The 22,181-nt window shown below is 40.1% G+C and overlaps 1 long non-coding RNA gene across 1 annotated transcript in view; it reads left to right on the top strand.

Annotated features, from left to right (window-relative positions):
- The window catches only part of LOC146785843 (uncharacterized), a 240,640-nt gene that overhangs the window by 103,855 nt on the left and 114,604 nt on the right, over positions 1-22,181 (top strand). Inside the window, exon 2 of the long non-coding RNA XR_014970819.1 lies at positions 2,781-2,892. This is a non-coding gene — a long non-coding RNA (uncharacterized LOC146785843). The remainder of the gene's footprint in view (positions 1-2,780; positions 2,893-22,181) is intronic.

Genomic DNA, 22,181 nt, shown 5'->3' with positions numbered 1-22,181 from the left:
TGAAAAAGTAAAGTTTCATTCTTTTTTTCAAATGCATCCCTTTTTCCTTTAAGGAAAACTGGCTGCATTTAAAAAAACTGACTTATTAAAAAAGCAGTCACAGACATGGTGGTCTGCTGACCCCAGCAGGCCACCATCCCTGGGAGTGCTAGCCATTCCCAATGGGGTCGCAAATTGCGACAGCCTCATTATTACTCATGAGGCATGTAATTGTGACCAAATTGGGAATCGCAAACAGTGTCTGAGACACTGTTGTACATTAAGTTTAGCGAGTCACAAATTGCGAGCTGCAAATTTGTGCCATTTGCGACTCGCTAAACTTAATGGTCGTACATCTGGCCCTAAGTCCAAATGTGGAAATCTTCACTGCAACTTCGTCCAGAGGCTCCTCGATGATGAGGTCTCGGAAAATGCCTGCAGCCTTGACCTGCTGAATTTTACTTTCACTGAACATTTTTCCCAGAATTTCCTTTACTTTTGAAGCTAAGTGCTGATTGGGCCCATCTACTTTTTGTATCCAACCCACGCTCCATCACGGTCGGCTATATTTTTTAACTTTTGCCCAATCTTGAGTGGCTAGTTGGCGCTTTGATTGTTGAAGCGTTAGTTTTTACCTTCAACTTTAAAAATTCATAACTCCTGTTCTACAGATTGGAGTTTTGTCATTTTGGTGTCCAATAATGTATTAAAATGTACTCTAAGTTTTTTTAATTGGTGTGGGATTTTTCTTGTGTTGTGTTTTCACATCATGACTGTTTGTATGCTGCATAAATTGCCCTTAATGTAGGCTTAACAGCTTTTGTGCCAAGCTACCAGAGGGTTAAGCATTGGTTAATTTAGGACTCTTTGTGGTTCACCCTGATGAGGATTGTGGCTGTTGCTTGAATAGGGGTCACCGTCCTATAACCAACAATGTGATTTCTCACAATCACCTATTAAAATATTGAGAAATCATTGTCCGTCCGAAATTGGGTTGCATTGAGTTATAAAGTGCATGCTATATGTCTGAAAGAATTTTTTGACTCACAATGGCCTCTTTAGTGAATTACTTTTTTGCTGTTATTAAGCCTATGCTTTTGTGAATCACCATCTATGAGATCATAGAAGGTGTTCTATGTCAAGTCCATATTTGGTCCACAATTTTATAATTGGTCAAATCATGATGACCTTCCCATGCGCGCTTTTGGGGAAAAAACAAAATACCTTAAGGTCACATGTGTACATATATTTGCCCTAAGTGGTCAATACACACACTGAGTCTCTCTGGATTTGAAATATAATTGTGCTCATCACAATTCTAGCGATCACCTTTAATGGAATACAAATATGGGCATCATTAAAGGGTCTGTGTACATCAAAATAAGCTTACAACATCCATGATAATTCTTCAGATCTGTAGTATTTACCCTAGAGTAAATTATTGTGGAATATCATAAATTACTGTGGGATATTCAAATACAATTTCTCAATTCTTTTGGTAATTTCCTGGACTCTAATGTGATGCCCATGGCCCCACTTGTAATCCACATACTCTGTCTCTTCTGGAGTTAAAGATGTTACTTTATTGGTAACTCTCAGTGGTGAATTTACTAGAAAGGTTACTGGGGCTTTCATAATGATGCCCCAAATGTTCAACTTTAGATGGTGGAATTATGGGTGCTCTTTTCAATATATGTTCTTCCTGCACTACAATGTATATTGAATGTATTTGCATTGTCTGCACTTATTTCCAATTTCTGGCAACTCAATCGTTTAGTTATATTAAGAGAAATTGATCTTAATAGCATTTCTACTGATGCAAACACTTTAATTCCTTGTTTTAGCTGGTAAAATAAAACTTCAAAGCATTGTTTATAATATATAATAGAAGTTTGAGTGCCATTGCTTGGTGAAGGTTAGACTATCACAAATAGTCAAGTAGTTAAAAGAAGTAGTGTTAAATTAGTGAGTATCATATTTACTGTGCAACTTCTACCTACTTATATTATGTAAAAAGTTGAAAAGACATAATTTCAATCATTCCGAAAAGAGGGTTCCCTTTTGTGCAACTGTCTTTCGTGGGATTCAAGTGTGCTCACAGAGAGTCAATGAGAATGCTCTAAACAATAATTTATACAATGAAAAAGCTATATAACATTTAAATACGAATTAATAAACCCCGTCTCACTGTATGTAGAGAAATATCCATATTTATTTTATAATATAATAGTCTATATTTTACATAAAATCACACACATATAATATAACAAATGTTTTCCTCATTCCAACCCTTTCTAATACATCTTTAGATCCTAAGATTCACTTGGAAATTTCATTTCATGTCATTTGATCAGTTTAAAAATAGGTTGTGAAACAATTTAAAAACACTCAAGAGCAATTCTGGTGATGTGGTATTTTGGTGGTAATCAAAAAGGTTCACACCACCTTATCAGGCCAAATTTACAAGTCTTACACAATTTCTAGGAGGCAGAAAAATCCAAAATACTATCAATCTATATAAGCAACAATTTCTTATTATAAAACCAATCAGTACAGATTTTTACAAAACACTCAACAATGTTTTAGTGCAGTCAATTAATATTTGAAGCAACTTCCTACATGTATCTGTATAGTCACATCTTTAAATGTATCATAGGAGTAATAAAAACACCTGTGACATAGCTACATCTCAATGCCTAAGGTACTCATACAAGGTATAAAAGCAAAAAATGGCATCATACATGAGTGAGATTTGAATCTATTGATTCTTACAATTACAGTAACACATATTTTCTTTTCAGATCACCTTTTTCAATGAATGCTACGTTCCAACTGGTTCCAATATATGTGTATCTTCCTTGAAAAATTGAAAATGTTAATGGACTTTGTTTCTAAAAACAAGTGATGTCTTAGGTGAGTGTTTTTTATAACTGTTAACTGTTGATGTAAAAGTTTTTGACTGCAACACCATATTTGCTTCATATGGAATGAGGTTTGGAAATTATTTTGGTTCCAATTTCACTAGAGACTAACAAATGCAGTTTGCAAACGAGCAATACCTCCATAGCATCGGTTTTCATGAACACGTTTACTGCTGCATTATAGTTTATTGTTGTCAACCAATACAATTGATTACAGTAATTACTTTTTTTGCTCCAACAATTTTACTTGCATTAGATTCCAGATGCGTTCCCTCCAGTAATGGTTGAATATGTTCAGATAGATGACAGTAATAGGTAGCAGATGTAAAAAGGTAACCAATTTGGGATTCCATTTCACATTTTATCTGGGAGTAATCAGTTTGTATCAATACACTCTTTATGTTCATGTGATAATGCAATGATATATGTTGATGAGAGTAAGAGTTTAATAAGACCTGTATTGATTAATGTATTCAGTAAATGTTTTTATAATAAAATAGTTTGTCAAATGAGAATGACTTCTCCCTTAGCAGGAGTCAAATCAGGCCGGTATACTTTCATCAATGTACTGATTAAGTTTGAAGTACTGATTAACCCTCCAAGTTGTCTGATATCAGCATACGTGTGACAGTGAACACTCAGTACAGCATGTTAAGGGTGCAAATGAAACAATATACCAGCTTGGACAGATCTAAGACTTGCCTAATGACTGTCATCAATGACAATGTGTTGAAATAGAAACTTGAGCAAAATGCTAATTTGCATTAAGGTTTGGCTTGATAGACCTCATGTGATCAACAGAAAAAGAGATTTAAGAAGCATTACAGAATGAGGGAACGAAGAATCTTGGTCCCTCTCACATGTTCATTTTCCAACATACAGCATTTGATTGGACAGGAAGAAGATGTGTGCTTCTACCAAAAGAGTGTTTATATCGAGGTCCTATTGGTTGGTAGAGGGTTTTACTCACATAATATGTTGGCTGTGTTGAAATGTAATGAACAGAGGTGTGCATAGGGAACCCTCCACAATGATGAACTATTACTGGCTGCACCTGCCCTACTATTGGTCAACCCTCACCTATGATGGTACACCATGTAGTTGGTCCATTTCTGAGTGCTGGTTACAGTATTCATCCATCTCCTACTTGCACACGTTCATAATTGTACCATTAATGTTATTGTCAGTTGTTTCTCTTTTAGAGGCTAAAATTCATTATAAATTTCAGATCACCTGATAGACAATCCTTTGGCTGGAAATATTTTGGGAGTCATTTGGGAGTGGCACAGACTCTTAAAGTCTAAGGTGAACTAGGATTTCTCGTCCCTCATCCTATGCTAGTGAACTGGACAAAATTCTAAAGTTACAAATTACTCATTGGCTATGGAGTCCACAAGTGCATCGGAGGTGTGCAAACACTGCCAGGCTGCCACAGGCCAATTTGCAAGTATGAAACACATTGGAGAGAGATGAACTTGTCTGGTGGGTGATCTTACCAGAGTCAGTCACATAGTGGGCAGGAAAAGTATGTCAAACGGTGACAATGAGTATCCACCCAGGAAAAACATGCTGAAGCAACATATGAATCTGGATGAGATTAGGTAGAGGGAAGGGCAGCATGACATTTTAAAGCAGAGTGATCTTGGAGGTGGAGTGAGATTTGGAACCCTGTCAGCAGTAGTGCTTGATGCTTCTGTGGAATTGATGTGCTTGGGACAGATTCCAAATCTTTAAAGCAACAGCTCACATTTCATCTCCCATATGCCACCTTTGCTAGGTTTCCTTTTCCAGAGTAAATGATTGGGGACCTGCATAATGCAGCTCAGTAATGGCCTGGGACATACCCATAGGCTGCCTCCCTCTGAACATCTGAGCTAGTTCAAATGTTAGCTGTGCTAGAGTGATGAGTAGTGTGTGCGTGCCGGATAAAGGTGTGTGAGTGCAGCATGAGCAGGGGTTGTGGTTTGAGTACAGGTTAAGTGGAGTGCCTGGCAGAGTGCAGAGTGAGTAACATGTCTGTTTGAGTGCAAAGTGAGAGGTCCACCTATCTGAGTGCAAGGATGGGTCTGCCTTACTGCAGGCTAGATAGTGTGTGAGTACAGGGTGAGCAGTGTGATTGCATGAGGTGAGAAGTATGCCTGTGTGATTACAGGGTATGCAGTGTGAGTGTTCAGGGTGAGGAGTGTACTTGTATGAGTGGGGTGAGTGTTGTACCTATTTGAGTGGGTGGTGGGCATTGTGTGAGTTCAGGGTGAGCAATGTATGAGTGCAATGTGAATGGCATGTGAGAGTATGGTGTTTGCTATGTGAGTGCAGGGTGGATATGTTTGAGTGCAGCATAAACACTGTCTAAGTGTAAATGTGGGTGTGTATGTGTACTGTAACGATCCTGTCCGAAGACTGGTACTCCTCAGGATTTGTGCAACGCAATAAGGGTTCCACCCCATGACATCCCCAACTCCTACAATGACTGAACAGAGTATTAGGGCGATCAAGTAAGAGAAGGGAAAGGAAGGGAACAGCAGGGAGTAGAATTTGTAAAACAAAGAACAGGTTGATGAAACACAAGTGCATTCAACACTACTCTCAATGTGTCTCACTAGCTTGTGTCTTATCTGACCTGTCTCACAAACAACCACCAAGCTTCTCTTATGCTCCAACAGCGGTATTACAGCATACCCATAAAAGTAGTTATACCAGAAGTCCCAGACAGCAACGTTGTGATGATTTGTGTAACAGTTTTAGATCTCAGTGCAACTGAGAAATAAGTCTCGCTCCTATAGCACCTAAGGGGGGTGCTCACTCGTTGAACAGCACAAGTGCCTCCCTGTTTCCTTTCCGAAATCCAAGAAAACAAAATGCTCCTTTGTCAAAGTTAAGTTCCAAAAGAAAAGCACCCTAAAGTACAAAGCCCTGCTCTCAGGGTGTCAGGCGAGGAGTAGCGAGGCGCACTCCTCTGTGAGGGTAATCAAAGAACAAATGACCAGCACAAGGGTTTACTCGGCCAAAGATATTTCACAGCCTATAAAGTTCCAGACAGCACGGCAAGACCAAGACTGGCGCTCTCTCCTCAGAGCGCAAATGAGAGCCAGAAGAGCAAGTCCGAGTACTCACTCAGCATGCTACTGAAGCAATGTCTTGCGCTCTTACTTCAGAGCGTGTTGCAGGACCAGAAGGGCAAGTCTGAGTGCCCACTCGGTGCACTCCAGAAACAAAGTCAGACGCTCTTACCTCAGAGTGCGGTAGGGGTCTGAACGGCTCCTCAAGTCCTCGGCGTGAAGCTGGCAGCTGATCCTAGGAACGAGGAAATGCCGAAGTCCTTATCCATCAGGGCAGTCAAAGAGCCGAGCGTTCAGTCCGGTTCTTCTCCAAACACCTTGAAATGCGGGTCGGAAACCAACACCCGCTGGGGTGGCAGCATCGGCTGCCGAATCCAGAGAAATGAAAAGCCAAGTCGGGGGAAAGGGCAGACGCATCCGCGCACCTGCGTCTCTCTCAATCTTGGAGTGCTGTGCGACAGGGTCGCAATTCAGAATAACGCACGCCTTTCTGTCGTGTGGCGTCCTCATTTAAGGACGTGGCTCCACCCCCTTCGTTACCGCAGGGCTACCTGGGAGTTGAAGTCTTAGGCAGGCGTAACGGTGGTCAATCCCTGACATGTACAGGGTGAGAAGAGTATGAGTTCAGGCTGAGCAACATACTTGAGTGCAGAATGGGGGTTGTGCCTATAAGCCTGCAGGGTACGTAGTGTGCTTTTGTGAGTTCAGCATGAATTTGGGTGCTTGTGTAAGTGTGGGCTAAAAGGTGTGCCTTTGTGAGTACAAGGTGAGCGCAAGGGTGAATTGTATGAGAGTGCAGAAGGGAAGTGAGTAAGTGCAGAGTGAGAGGTGTGTCTGTTGGAATGCAGGTTGACTGGTGTGCTGGAATGAGTGGATGGCAAGTGGTTTTCAGGTCTGGGTACAAGGTTGTGTCTGCAATAGAGCAGGACAAGAGTTGTGTGAGTGTAGAGTGTTTGTGAATATTGGTTGTGTGGTGTGTCTGAGTGCAGGGGTGGGTTTTTATCAGTGTGCCTCTGTGAGTATAGAATGCGTGGTATGTGAGTGTACAGAACATTGTGTTTGAGTGTAAGGTGAGTGGTGTGTGTCTGAGTGCACTGTTAGAGTTGTAGAAATGCACATGGAGAGGTGTGCCTGGATCAATGTGAATTATGTAGTGTGCCTGTTTGAATGCAGGGAGAGTGGTGCACCAGTTTGTGTGCAGTGGTGGATTTGCACTTGTGTATGAATAGCAGTGTGTGACAGCAGGGTGAACAGTGTGTGAGTGCAAGGGAGTGGTGTGTGAGTGGTGTGTGAGTTCAAGATGAGTATTGTGCCTGTCTGAGTCTAGAGTGAGTGGTCTGCTGAGTGCAGGGTGAGGGAATGTGCCTTTCTGAGTGCACTGTTAGTGGTAAGCCTGTGTAAAAGCAAAGGCTGGTTTGTATTAATACTGTGTTAAAGTACAGGATGAAGACTTTATAAATGCTGGTTCATCAGTGTGCCTATATGAATGCAGGGTGACTGATGGCACTGTCCTGTGTGCAGTCAGAATGAGCATTATGGTTGCATGAGTGTGGGGCTAGTGTTGTGACTTCAGGGTAGGTAGTGTGTCTGTGTGAGTGCAGGGTGAGTAGTATGCAAGTGCGTGGTGTGTGATTTCAAGGTAAAATGTGAGTGAGTGTATGATGAGCAGTGTGTCAGTTCAAGGTAAGCAATGTGCTTGTCTGAGTGCAGGGTGAATATTAAGAGAAACTGACATATCCCTAATACCTTAGATCCAAAATTTTCAGCACAGCTGCTCAACCTTTGAAGAAAGGAAACTTTACAAAACCATCTTGTAAGAGCAGATGTCAAATGAAGTCCAGTATCCATCAACCTACATTCCATGAGAAATATACTTCCAATTGTTGACCCCAATAAATGTGGGTCCTGTAACATGTGTGATGAATTTCTTGAAGGGTCAGCTTTGTTGTGTAAAAGTAACAACATTTGTCATGAAGAATTTACAAACTGTAACTTACTGCACAAGGCGTACACAATCAAATGCAAGTGCAGACTGAAATACATACGAAAAAATGATCAAAAAGCCTGTATAAGAATAATCCAGTGTAAATCAAGAATTAGAAGTGAAACCTGTGCAGTCCCACTAGTAGACATTTTTCTTACCAAAAAATCACTGTTAACACAATTTTAAATAGGCAGTGATCTGCCTAGTAACAACACACCCTAGAAGATGGGGCATGGAAAAAATCTCCCAAAGCACCTTTGAAAGATTCCAAACTTAGAAAAACACATCACAGGACTTAATATCTCAGAAGCAAGCATCATTCTCTGACTCTAAAATAATATTCAAGGAGGCATTCTCAACAGGAAAATACCTTCTCCTGAGCTTTTCCAGACATGGTATTCATGAGCAGTGTGCCTCCTGTCATAACCGTCCATTTTTTATCCAGTTGCAAATAACTCCAAGTGTGAGGGCACATCAAACAATAATCCAAACACAGAATATTTATCTTTTAGATACACTTTTTTTAAATAGACAACTAGCATTCAGATTTAAGTTTCTCACCAGACACAGATATGCAATGAGAATGCACTAAGCACTAATTTATACAATAAAAAAGCCTTATCACATTTAGATAAGAATCACTAAACAGTCAATACTCTCAAGTATCAATTATATTTTTTTTAGTACAATTCCTTATGCACATGATCTTGCCAAAAAGGAACAGCTACAGCATGTTTTTTTTAGATACAAGTCACATAAATAGTTTTTCATTCCTTAACCTCAACTATATTTAACACATGTTTAATAGTCCTTCAGCAATGAACAAGCTTCCCATCCTCGGTTCAGTCACATATAACAGAATGCCCACCCAACCCAATGGAGCACGTGCCTGCTGATTTGTTCTTTCTAATACAACTACCATATGTCTCTGAGGCAACAGTACATCGCAGTACGTAGCAACGAGCAAGTCCTTTCTCTTTATTTGCTCCTCATTAAACTTATGAGGCAAATGCCATGTACAACAATCAAATTAAGAAGTGTGTGCAACCAAGAACAAGGGGTGGTTTCCTTGACCTGACTCACCCAGGGCACCACCCTCGAAAAGAAGGTCAAGCACTACTAGACAGAGAAGCCTTAGATCGTCAGCGGCCTCTCTACTTGTAGTTCTTAGAGTAAAGACTTTGAAATGGGGTGGCAAAAGTTTTTGCTACCTGGCCCATAAGTTATGGAACTCGTTGCCCATCCGTCTCAGAAATCAAACCAATCTAGTGTTGTTCAGAAAAGAATTGAAACCTGGCTATTTGTCCCTAAACCAAAAATCAATAGCAGTTAGCGCTAAGACGCCACAGCAAACATGCGCTCTACAAAAACACTCATTTCATTTCAGCCATATATTTGAAGTTAATATAATGGAAATTAAATAAATGTATGTGATATTAATACTATATATATATATATTTTTATAAACATACACACATTATATATGTGTTTATGTTTATATATACTAGATAATATAACACTCATTAAAATATATATTTTACATTACATAATTGTTTTTAATTTACTACTTTAAAAATTACATATATATACATATATATTTATATATAAATGTATGAAATATAAAAAATATTACAAATCAATTGCAAAATATTAAATAAATTGACAAATTCATTAAATATAAAGAGATTCACTAAAAGGATTACAAACAATAAACAAATAAAAAATTATATATATAAAAATAATATAAAATTAAACAAATAAATAATAATATTAGATATATGTAAACAATATTAAAAAAGTGTGGCGGTCTAGGAATATTAGATGCACTATTCCCAATCCTGTCTGTGAAAGAGTAGGGAAAGTGTTAGACTTTGTAGGGGTAAGATTTACTATTCCCACTCCAGTCTGTGCAACAGTAGAGAAAAGCATTACAGTACTTCGGATGGGTAACATTTTCTATTCCCACTCCAGTCTGTGAAACAGTAGCAAAAGCATTTAACTTCGGTGGTAATACATTTACAATTCCCACTACAGTCTGTGCAACAGTAGGAAAAGTGTTGGACTTTGGAGCAGTAACATTTACTATTCCAACTCGAGTCTGTGCCATGGTAGGGAAAGTACTTCACATCAAACACATAACATATTTCTAATATAGCCCTGTTAATTTACAATAAATATACAACTTTGTTAATTAACCAAAAAAAAATATATATAAAGCTAAAAAACAAATAAACAATTAACATGATTATTATAATATTTTTCAATTAAAAAAAAGATTTTTACTTATCGTTTGATTAACTTGCCACACTATACTCCCAAAAACTTAGCAGACCACTCTTAAAATATAACTTAAATAAATAAAGATAATGCAATCAACATAATTAATAATCAATTGCATATTTATTAAAAATGAAAAATTTACATTTACATTTACAATATATGACAAAAAAAATAATATGTTTACATCATTTTCCTTAATAAATAATCAATTAGATAATTAATAATACATTAGTAATGACTTGTTAAATAATTAATTAATTAATTTTTAAATTCCAATCCTGTACTGCAATAAACCCAGCACTGACACCTAATATATAATTTAAAAAAAATGATTATTGCACATGTACATATTTAATAATGAATTAAATAATTAATAATACATTAATAATTAATTGTAAATAATTATTACTAATTAACTTCTCACACTATACCCGTACAAATCCAACATCCCACACCTAGGGGTCGATTCGGATCCTGTAATTTTTTTTTCCGTACGACTCGTATCCGTAATTTTTTCTGACGAATCGTACAAGTCCCGTCCGACCCATGAAGTATGATTCGTACTGGAAAAATACATACGGATCGGCCCGATCCGTACGAATCGGATCGGGAAAAGTTGTACGAGACGGACCCGGACACTTTTCCGTACGAATCGTAAAAATACAGTCCGACCGTACAAGTACGATCCGGACCGGCTTTCCGATTTACAATTCGTACAGAAAATGTCCCGTACACGGGGAATGACTTTACCCGCTACGAAGTGAACTTTGTATGACTCGTATCCCGGGAAAAGTTGTTCCCGGGGTGCGTGTCGTACAGGCCCCCCCATGCATATGTACGCACCTTACAACAACATCGCGTATGTACGCACCGTAAATACGCAATGTTGGGGTACGCACCGTACATACACAATGCTGGGGTACGCACCGTACATACACAAAGCATGAGGGTGTATGCCTGTACGACTCGTACCCCTGGGGACTCTGCTTTTACGGCTGTTTTTGGCTCCCGTAAGAAAAGAGCCGTACGGAGTGCCGTATGGACGAATCGTACTTGCTGGGCCAGAAACCGCTGCTTAAATACGTCCGGACGTCCCGTACAGGCTGTTCCGGATCCGAATCGTTTTTGTACCCGTACGGTCTTTTGTACGATTCGTACGGAAATAGGCTTTCTGTACGAATCGTACTTTCTAGGTTGTACGGAAAGTTTACCGGGTACGAGTCGTACGGAGAAAATGCTTCGTACAGCCTTTTTCCAGGATTGGAATCGGCCCCCTAATATATAACAAAAAAATGATTATTACACAATTTACATATTTAATAGTCAATTAAATAATTAATAATAATTTAATAATTAATTGATAAATAATTAAACTTAATTGACTTTCCACCATACAGCCCTACAAAGCTAGCAACTAGTTATAACACTATACATTTCAATTAAATAAAAAATTATGAATCACTTAAAATTACAAACTATATTTAAAAATATTACTAACAAGAATACAAACAATAATAGCACATAAAATTAATTATTTTTTCACAACTATATAATTGTAATTTTTTTTTAAAGAATTTTTTCTTTTACAACAAAATTACTGCATGGACATATTTTTCCATCACAATATTTTTTTCCTGATATGTCTGTTACTCGATATTTAACACTCAATATTTATTCCAATTACCCTTGATCATAGTGTCAATTCAGTGCTGGTTATAACCTAGTTAGAGAATTTCCATATACAACATAGATGTGAGCTGCCTAACACATTTTATTATCAGCTAACTATTGCTTGTTCACACTAATCGGTAAAATTAAGTAACAAATCAGACTCAATATTTATTCCAATTACCCTTGATCACAGTGTGAATTCAGTGCTGGTTATAACCAGTTAGAGAATTTCCATATACAACATAGATGTGAGCTGCCTAACACATTTTATTATCAGCTAACTATTGCTTGTTCACACTAATCGGTAAAATTAAGTAACAAATCAGACTACTCTTCAGAATTCTTTCACATGTCTTACACAAAAAGATACTGTTGACCTTACCCTGTTATCATTCCTATGAACCATTATGGGCCCCTGCACTGATGAAGACTTTTGTAATCAGTCTTCTGTGTGAAAACGACTAGCCATTATTCAAGGAGGCCTACCTAGACATCACATTAGCAGGACTGAGAGAAAAATGATAAACATTAGTGAAGATTCATAAGCTGTCTCTCTCATTTATGATCCCCTTCTCTGAATAGTCACCAGAAGGCATCTACATAGGTCACTGTACAAGGCCCTTAATAAGAGTGTCAAAACAATGCTGATTGCCTAGCTACTTTCTTTTCTATAGGGTCTAACATTCATTTCTACTCGTATATCCGTAATTATACATACAATGTTGTTTAGCTGATCAAGAGCAATTTATATTCTTTGGTCACCACCACAGTTTGTCTTTTCATGCTTTCAGACACAAGTCTGTTTGAGAACATGATGTAATTTGCACATCTTCCACACTGTGGAGCAAATCACGATTAAATCTGTTTCCTTAGTGATACTATTTCCATTGTTCTTTTCCCACCCGCCCTACAGAGTGATTTTTGTATCTTATGGTTACTCTAGTCATTGCCTGAACCAATGATATAAAGTAATTTTGGTTCATTTTGGTTACATGGCAGTTGTCACAATAACCTTTTCTTAAAATTTTAGGTTATCCCCTGGCCCCATCTTAAAGTGATCCTGATTACTGCATGGAAAACTGAAAGAAGGGTTAGAGGTTAATACTAGATACACTGTAACTGTGCTACTACTTTCCTTTTAATGTATTAGGGTTTCTAGTTGCAATGACTCAGAATTTGATCATTTGGTTGGAAATCACCCTTCTTTATGAAGAACAAAATATTACTTATGAATCTGTCCTATGTGATAAAAAAACGTCCAGCAATATTTATTCCTTAACTTGCACTTGCTGTGGAGATTACTGGAGAAGGGTCCTCCATACTATTCCTCTCCTCACATTCCTGACCCTTGAGCATGTCTTCCACACTAGAGGTGTACAGGTTCTTCCCATCTGTGGGCACAATATCTTCAGTGCATATCTCATTTACCTGTTCAATGTAGAAAAATAGCACTACCATTCTCCTATATTCTCTTCCTCCCACTTGGTGACTAGAAGAGCTCTCTTCCAAGTGGAGTAGCTGTTTTGTGAAAACACTGTAATAGGCTGATTAAAATATCTATCTATCTATTGTAGCCCTGAAAAAGTCATTGTGGCATGTGACAAGGCAAAACACATGTTGGCCAGACTGCAACCAGTTAGAGTGTCAATTATTTGAGAGAGTGTCAATAAAAACGACTTGGTCACAAAATCGAATGGAAATAATTATAAAAGTGTGTGCAAGTGCACAGTTGTATATAGAATTCTGGCAATGCCATAAATGTCTGGCTTGCAAACATAGGAGGAATGGCACCAAATCTGTAACAGTGGGAAAACATGCAATAATAAAATAATGAATAACACATCTGTAAACAGTGGGAAAACATACAATAATAAAATAATGAATAACACATGCTATACATGATTGAATTCCAATTTGGCCCTGGATATGCCTGTAGCACCACCAGCCTATTAAAAAAAGAATCCAGTAATATATTTGAGCCAAAAGAAAATAAGGATTGCAGCTATCTGATTGCTAGACATTATAAACAATATCATGACAGTAACCCAACATCTTTGACTTACTTTGTAATTGATGTAATACATCGAAATGCAAGAAACAAGTAGAGTCATGATAGATTATTAAAGTAAGAAGCACATTTCCATTGGCCCCTTAATCTTTGATGAGGAACTGTATGTCCATTTAGAATTACCATAATACCAATCCTTTAACAGTGATCTCCCTCAGTGAATATGTCCCAAATCACACAGTTAACCCTTTCAAGTACAGCTGAGAATGAAAGACAACCACCCAGTATATACCAAAAAGGGGATGGTGCTGGACACTTAAATAGTGAGCATGACAACACCCCACCAGAAGGGAAAAACAAGGTAAAGAATACATGCCAACAAATCTAGGGGATCTAAACAGCAGCACATATTTCTGCTGTATTAAATCTCACATCCATCATACAAACCTGTGATGGTTGAAAAAGGTGCTCAGATTGTAAGCAATGGGACAAAATATGTGCAATTACCTTTTTATTTGCTTTTTTATAGTGATTCACATATAGACTTCTTATCCTAGAATGCCTATCAAAGTAACCCTGAATTATGCCATTTGTGCTATACAAACCCGTGGCTAGCAGACATGCAAACATCACTAAGGGGCCGATTCCGATTTTGGTCGGAAGGGCTCCGACCGAATCAGGAGGTGTCGGCCGCATTCCTTTCTGACCGAGCCATTCTGATGGGCTCGGTCGGAAAGGAATCAGACTCGGATTTCTGGATTGTGGACGACAGACTCGGAGAGCCCATCTGCAAATCCCTCAGTACTCCCCCGGCCGCCTCTTTGCGACCGAGGGAGTACGATGGCAGTTTTTCACTGCCTTTTCGTGCCGGTCTTTCCAGCATGAAAAGGCAGTCAGAAACTGTAGGCCCCTATGGGTGTGAGGCTGCCGAATGGCGGCCTGGGGGCACCTATGGTGCCCCTCTGTGGATCCCTGCACCTGGTGGCAGGCACCTTGGGGTGCCAGCCACAGGGTGCAGGGATGAACTGCACCCCTGCTTTTCGCACTGCAAGCAGGCATTCAGCTCGGAATGCATGCTTGCATTGTGAAGTATACGAATGCGACCGAACCCTGTTCGGTCGCATCGTACTTGCAGGGCCCTAACCGACGACAGCAGGTCAGTCGGTTACGGCTCCTGACCGATGTCAGACGGACCTGAGACCGTCCAACATCGGAATCAGCCCCTAATTGTATGCATACAGAAAAGATGCCTAGTCTCAATGGACAAGAGTAAAACAAATATAAATGGATAATTGGAAAAACACAATTGTTTGTAATAAATATTCCAGAATGCTTAACACTTTTGTAGAGGGAATACAGTTCTGGATGTGTATATAATAAAAACTGAGACACGAATTGCATTGCTGTGAACAAGACCATTTTCGGACGAAATGCATTAGTGTTGTGTAAACTACATTTATTTAAATGCATTTTGAGCTTTTTGCACCTGATTGGACATCTGTGCGTGCAATTATAGTCTTGCTTGTAGAATACTATATATATACATAAAACTACCCTCGGGAAAAAAGGGCAGGGTGTACCCCCCAGGTAAATGAAAGAATCAACATAAACACACACACACATATATATATATATATCTTTATATTTTTGTGTGTGTTTATGTTGATTCTTTCATTTTCTGGGGGTAAACCGTGCCCTTTTTTACGAGGGTAGTTTCATATATATGTATATTCTATTTGAACTTTCTAGGCAACAATACTAGCACAGAAGAAGGCACCCGCCAAAACGCACCTGCCAGTTGCTGCAATCAGAGGACTCCTTTCCAATGTGCCTGCTGGTGGTAAATAAAGCCTCGCCTTGAGCAAACTTGCGCTGTGTCAGACCCAGGGAACGGGATTGGTGGGTCATGTTTAACAGAGGTCAGCTCTGTATTATGGTACACCTCTCGTTCAGGTGCACCGCGGTCATGCCGGCAAATGGTGGTGAAAGTGCACGGACTGCACAACGTGGTGCCCCCCGACCATGAGCAATTGCGGCATTGGGAGAGAGAAGCAGATTGCTGCTGTTCGAGTTTGCCTTCGGAGAGGCAAATCACCAGTGACCCTGCATGTTCAGAGAAAGGATGGCACAAACGGCTGGCGTTCTGCCAGTGCATTATCGGATGCACAAGCCAGTCACTGGACAAGGCTTGCGGGTAGAGCTATCGTGACATTAACGGCAGGTTCTTTTGCATATTTTGAATTTCGGAAAACATGAAGAGAGAGAAAAGTACTTACTTATGGAACTTTCCCAGTCCTCTTTCTATACTGATTTCAACAAGCCAATGAAAGCCCTCCAACCAGCACGTAAGAACTCCCTCAAAATTGTATTTGAACTTTCTAAGCAACTATACTGGCACAGAAGAAGGCACCCGACGAAACGCGTCTGCCAGTTGCTGCAATCGGAGGACTCCTTTCCAATGTGCCTGCTGGTGGTAAATAAAGCCTTGCCTTGAGCAAACTTGCGCTGTGTCAGACCCGTTCTGTGACCCAGGGAACAGGATTGGTGATTCATATATATATATATATATATATATATATATATATATATATATATATATATATATATACACACACACAAACCTACTGGCGGTCGCCAGTAGGTAGTTATAGTTAGGACCTAGTTTCCATAGGAAAAGCGTTATGGTTTTCCCGATAACTTTAGCGCCGGTTGACGAACCTTCGTGAAATTTTCCAAACTCGTGATCAGCTCCGGTCAGCTCCTGTCTTGAAAGTTTCGGGGTGATTGGCCAAGCGGGGGCCGAGAAAAAAGGGGGTCCCAAAATGCATTTTCCCCATGTTATTTTCCATGGGAAACTTTAGACAAAGCTACAGCCTGAACTGCTGAACGGAATTACACCAAATTTGGTAAAAGGGTAGCCCTTGGTTCAGAAAGTGTTAAATGGTGTAAATCCGTTCAGCAGTTGCTGAGAAATGTAAAAAAGAAAAAGTTTTGATATCTACGGCCGCGGTGTGTTCGTGAACCCTCCCGACCACGAGCTTCACTCTGATTGGCTGCCAACACTCCAAACCAGGACGTGTTGGCAACCATCTTGTGACTTGGTAGAACCGAGTCACAAGAAAACAGTGATTCACAGTGGAAAAACAAGAAAAGGGGGCAGGGTAGAAACACCCTGACCCTCTAGGCCTGCTCAGAGGGTCCCACAAGGACCCCCAGGGCCAAAAAAAGCATTTTGTTTTAAAAATGAAGAATGTTGTATTTAAGCCCCCGAGTGGGCCAGGTCCCGGGGGCACTGAAAAAAGTGCGGTGGGGGTCCCAATCCCCCCCAACGCTGCCCCGGGGACCGCCACCTCCTCGGGGCTCTTTATTTAATAAAAAGAAAATGAGTGGGGTCTCAATACCCCACACATGCCCCGGGAACCTCCACCTCCCTGGGGCTTTTCAAATTTAATGCGGCGGGGCACGCGCCCCTGGCAGCCCCAGGTAACCACCACCTCCCAGGGCTCTGTTTAAAAAAAAATGTGTGGGGAGGGCACAAGCCCCCCCCACACGCCACGGGGACCACCACCTCCCCGGGGCTTCAAACATATTGGGAGAGAGGCCACGCGGCCCCCCTCCTTGAGTCCTTGATGGCCCTGGGGACAGCCACCCCCCAGGGCAAGCTCCTGTACTGTCCCAGGGTGCCCACCCCCAGGACACTGCTGTTTGCTATGACAGGGTGGAAGGCGTGCGGCTTCTGCCTTTTCATAGCAAACACTGGTTTGGATTTTGTAAGCGAGAGCAGGTTTCATTTCAATACATAAACAAATACACTTTCATATACAAATTTAGCCATGAATCTGCATGCATTGTGATGTCATAAATCTCCATTTCATAGAAAACTAATATCTACAATTACGTTGCATTCTCAAGGTAATTTACATCAAAATTGATGTTACAAACTAAAACCATGTTACGAAAGCTTTTGTGAGATTCTTAATCACGCCGTGAATCGGCATATACCACTGAAATCATTTCATTCATTTGTCCCTTGTAATAAACCGACCTCTCGCCATGTATTGGCATACAGTTACAGTCTATGCAAAAAACTTCTTGAAGCAGAAGAAATCATCAGAAGTCCAAATGGATTGTACAGGTAATCACTTGTTACCCTAAATTTCTCATTTTCCCAGGTGCACAGATAACTCTTCCCCACTATTAAGGCCATTGGGCGCCTTAGTTTGCAAATCAATGATATAGCGGGATTCTAGCCTCTGCAGTCTCTGTACTCTGTCTCCCCCGGCATCAATTGGCACATGATCTATACTGAAATATTGCAACAGGTCCCTGTTGCTTTGATGTTTGATGGAGAAGTGCCTGGCGACTGGATAATTAAGATTTTTGTTCATGATTGCGCGCAGATGTTCTAAGACTCGTATCTTCGCACTATGTATAGTGCTGCCTATATATCTGAGCCCACATGGGCATATCAGACAGTAGACGGTTTGTATAGTATGGCATGTCAGAAATTAATTAATTATCTTCTGTTTCTTAATAAATACATTTCTGACATGCTATACTACACACATCGTCTACTGTCTGATATGCCCATAGTAAGTTGAGAGTTTACATGGGAGCATTTTTTGCTTTGCTAATAACTGGTGCCATGTGATGAATTTGCACGAAATCTTCCAAAAAATGTTCATTTACTTCGCTCCTTCATAGAAAGTATTGTGCTCATAGGTCAAGAGTTAATCAATAAAAAGAGGGTTCCCAAATGCTGATTTCCCCTATTAATTTCCATAGGAAACTGCTCTTTCATATAAAATATGGCTGAATAGAATTGCACCAAAAATATGCTTTTAAAGAGCTGCTCAGATAGAGCTTTAAGGGGTTGAGAAGTGAGGAATATCTGTTCGATTGGACCTGCAGGAGTCCTGTAGTACTACATTGTTTTTAAAAATAGACCCCTCTGATTGGCTGAGGGAGCCTTTTTTCCTTTTGGCCATTTTGGTAGCATGAGGCCAGTCGCAGCACATGGTATTGAGTGATCTGATTGGCTAGTAACAAGATGGAACAAAATGTTGTGTTCACCATTACAGAACTCAGGGACTCAGTCCCAGTGTCCTGAAAATCTTTTGCCAATAGGGTATAGTAGCGTGGGACCCCCTGGCCCCCAGACCTCCTGTCAGGTTCTGCAATGCTCCAACAGGATTCGCTGCTCTAGGTTTGCTACCATGGTACCCTGGTGGAGCACAAGCTTCAGTGAGGAAGCATACATGGGGATGTAGTGCCATGTGAGTGAATTGTTTGTGGCTGGTACTTTGGAACCCAATGAAAACACAATATGGTGGTGGATGGCTCTAATGAAAAGGTTGGACATCTACTTTCAAGTGTTACATGTTCTACTAGTAACAAACTCCTAAATTTGTTTTTCTTTACTGTGAGGTATGCCCCATATGATACCAATGGATACTCCTTATTTCATTTAATAAGCTCTAATTTCCAATCGGCAGCAGGTAGGTATGTAATGTTTTGTGTACCTGGAATTGTAATGAAAAAACATATTAAATAGTAAAGTCAAGTTATTTTCAAAATTTCCAAAAATGCCACTATCAGAAAGTTGGCAGTTTTCTGCCATTTTCTGACCTTAGGCTTTTTGGGCATGCATCCTGTCTTGAGTCCTATGACCAGATGTAATTGACAGTAAGAGTTTCTGAATTCCCCCATACAGTCATTCAATATAGGAATCAGGTGTGCTTAAATGGGCTATCTGCTGACAGGATGAGGGGCAAAAGACTTTCAGAGGACTGCCTGCTGCTCTGACATGCTGTGCGCTCTGCAATACTGCTTTGCTGTACCTGGAAAAACTTCTTTGCTGCCTGAAACCTACCTTGAACCCAACGGAGAAAGCCCTGCTGTTGAGCCCTGCATCTTCACCAGAACACAGGACTTCTTGAGTGACTCCTAAGAGCTAGTTGGCCGGCCTTCAGCTCAGAACCACAGGGACACAAAAGGCTCCCACCTTCTTGAACCTGTACCGGGACCTAGCCTGAGTGAGTCCTAAACCCCCAAGTGGTGTCCCACCAGTCCAGGACCTTTGGTTGTGGTGCTAAATGTGCTCAAATGGCCACATCCCAAACCATGGGGACAGAAAACTGCTCTGAGAACCAGGAGTGGAGTGGAACCAACCTGATCGCCTAACTGCCTGAGGTGTATTGCCAGTCGGAATGACTTTGCATCTTCTGCTATGTTGTTCTCCAAAGCAGCAAATCCTGTACAGCTGCCTTGTGGAACTGTCTTCGGCTACAGCCCTCTGTCTGCTGGAGATTTTTGAATTCCAAAAGAGAGACTGAGTCTGAACTTAGAAATCTTCACTGGGCTTCGACCCAAGGCTCCCTGACTACGACGATCCGTCTTCAGGCACAGCCTACAAATTCACCCCCCTGATGTTTACCTTCTCAGATCATTTTTCTCAAAATTTCTTCTAAGTCCGAAGGTGAGTGCTGACAGGCCCAGTCCACATTTTGTATCCAGACCGTGCTCCATTGTGGTCGGCCACAATTTTTCAACCCAGCCTCATGCAACTTGATGTCCACGGTTGGCCCTTTGATCTGTTTGGCATTAGTTTTTACTCAAATGTTTACAAATTCATAACTCTTGTTCTACTGATTTGATTTTTGTCATTTTGGTGTCAAAGAATGTATTAACATTTATTCTATTTGTCTAAATAAGTGTGGTATTTTTCTTGTGTTGTGTTTTCACTTTATTACTGTTTGTGTGCTGCATCAATAATTTACACATTGCTTCTAAGTTAAGCTTGAATACTTGTTGTGCCAAGCTACCCAGGGTTAAGCACAGGTTACTTTAGTGACTTTTTGTGGTTCACCCTACAAGGGATTATGGCTGTTGGTTCACAAGGGTTCAAACCCCAGTCAACCAACAACCCAATTTCATACATTACCATTAAAAAAAAGTAATTGAAAAAAAACAAAGTTTAAAGGGATGCTACAGTTTGATTTGAACTCGGACCCAACTATAACTAACACAATGGTAATACACACACACACACACACACCCATATTACATGGGTAAATCATCTTATTGAATGCTTCTCGGTGGTTTCAAAGGCTATATTTCACAGAAAAGAGGTCTAATGCTGAATTATTTCAGTAATTTACAGTGTCCATTTCATTTGCAGGACATTTAGCTTCCCTAAGCAAATAAAACAGTTAAACACAGCATTTGTCTTTCTTTCAATGACAGTGTTGCTCTTAGACTATTAATCAGCCCACCTGACAAGCTCACCTTTGGAGGCTCATCCTTGATGAAAGTCTCTGTGTAGGCATCCTCCTCAGTGTGTAAAAATAAACATTGTATATGCAGAGTTCTGTCAGCAAAACATATGTGTTAATAAACATACTCTAGTGTCAAGGTACTATACAAATAAATCACAAGTTACAAAGTATGTTTTTAATTTCTTAAAATGCACTTTGAATTTAAAACAAAATTTATAATAATGCACTTCGGCCCAGATGTTTGACCCACCTATTTGCGACTTGCAAATTGCGTCGCATTTGCGACCCACAAATTGGGATATATAACAGTGTCTCAGACACTGTTTGTGATTCCTAATGGGGTCGCAAATTGCATCCTTCATGAATATTGATGAGGCAGACGCAATTTGCGACCCCATTAGGAATGGCTAGCACTCCTAGGGATGGTGGCCTGCTGGGGTCAGCAGACCACCATGTCTGGGATTGCTTTTAAATGAAGCAGTCTTTTTTTTTTTTTAATGCAGCCCTTTTTCCATAAAGGAAAATGGGATGCATTTAAAAAAGAAAAATTAAACTTTTCAGTTTCATTTGTTTAAGGGCAGACGGTGGTCCCTGGGACCACTGCCTGCTCTTAAAAATATTTTCTCACATACTCACAAATGGGAAGGGTGGTACACTGCCAGTGTTTGCGGCTGCAAATGCGGTCACAAAACAATTGTTCATGGCATGGTAGCTCGCTTTTAGGAAGGAACTCCCCTTCCTAATAGCAGGAGTCACAAATGCTATTTTGCGAGTCAGTGACTTGCAAAAAGCATTTGTACATGCCATTACCCTTTTTGCGGTCGCAAACAGTAGGATGTCCCATTTGTGGCTGCAAAAAAGGGTCGTACATCTGGCCCCTTGTTGCCTAAAACACATTTTAAGTATTAGCACATTATCCCTTATTAAAACACATATTTCTCAAAACATTGGCATACATATCTAAGTTCAGTCAAATGGTGAACATGAAATGGATGATGTTCA

This window comes from Triturus cristatus, chromosome 11 (genome assembly GCF_964204655.1).
Source record: "Triturus cristatus chromosome 11, aTriCri1.1, whole genome shotgun sequence".
Classification (NCBI taxonomy): Eukaryota; Metazoa; Chordata; class Amphibia; order Caudata; family Salamandridae; genus Triturus; species Triturus cristatus.
Note: the sequence above shows the minus strand (reverse complement) of the source record. Positions and strands in the feature narration are given on the sequence as shown.